The sequence below is a fragment of the Penaeus monodon genome, chromosome 22, assembly GCF_015228065.2.
Source record: "Penaeus monodon isolate SGIC_2016 chromosome 22, NSTDA_Pmon_1, whole genome shotgun sequence".
Lineage (NCBI taxonomy): Eukaryota > Metazoa > Arthropoda > Malacostraca > Decapoda > Penaeidae > Penaeus > Penaeus monodon.
This window is the reverse complement of record NC_051407.1, coordinates 28,741,343-28,742,530: the sequence shown is the minus strand read 5'-3', so window position 1 is coordinate 28,742,530 and position 1,188 is coordinate 28,741,343.

Below are 1,188 nucleotides of genomic sequence, written 5' to 3'. Positions count from 1 at the left end.
GTCCTATCGACCTTTTTCTTTTTCCTCTTCTTTTCGGCTTCGATATATTTCCCTTCTCTCTTGCATGTTGCACAGAGCAAGACACAGCTACACAACAGTGCGAGGTCACTTGAGTTATTTTTAAAGGCTGGGATTCGGGGGATATCCATGGACATCTTTATATTCAATACCGGTTTGTATTTCATCAGTGGAGCCTGTAAGATGCATGTGTATCTGTGCTTGTTTTTTGTCTCAATGTGTTTGTTCTTTCGTTTTATGTATTACGATATTTCTGACTGGAATTCGAGGAAATGTTAAGTGAATGAATGAGTAAAGGTTATCAGTAACCATAACATTATCAAAGAAAAGAAGACTATCAATTTTGTCTGAATCACCTCCCTACCAATTTCAAATTATTCAACCAAGAGAAAAAAATTCCCATTTGAAAAATGTTCGAATCATACACCTCAGCTCCTCATACGATTGTGGTTGTAACGTAAATGTATACAATACTCTCAATCAGTCATTTAAAAGGACTCATGCTGAGGACATACTACCCTATATATATCCTACTAGGACCATTGTTTTGCACGTTTCACAGGACACAACCTGATGGGACAGATCATCCACAGGAATCTCTTTGTATACTATATAATTTTGTGTTGTATTACAATTCATTTACCAGATTAAAACTATGTAAAATTTCAAGATCAACATCCATAATTTATGATATTTTTTTCTGCGTTATATCCAAATGATCCTAAACCAACACTCCGATTTTTAGGCAAACCGTTGACAGCTCTGCTCCAAAAAATACCCAGTTAAGTTCTATTGCACCCATCAGGCTTTAGATTGATAACATGGAGGAGTCCTTGATATTCAGATTAAAAAAAAAGGGGGGGGGGGGCTTAGTAATAATGGACAGGTCAATTACTAATATATGGCCTTTGACCTCATCACGATTTCCGGCTCTGACACTGCTTTTTCTCCTCAGTAGTGTCCAAACTCCTGTATGATCACAATGACATCCTGAGCTTCTGCATTTCACATGGCCATTTGGTTATCAAGCCCTGTAACTAGTTAAAGATAGCAGCAACAAAACCACAAGCACACTACCTTCTACGAGTCTGGTCGACCACTGGATGGATGGGAGCTTTTGAAATGACACAAAATGTAGTTATCTATATTCTTTAGTTGTTTTCACAGCAT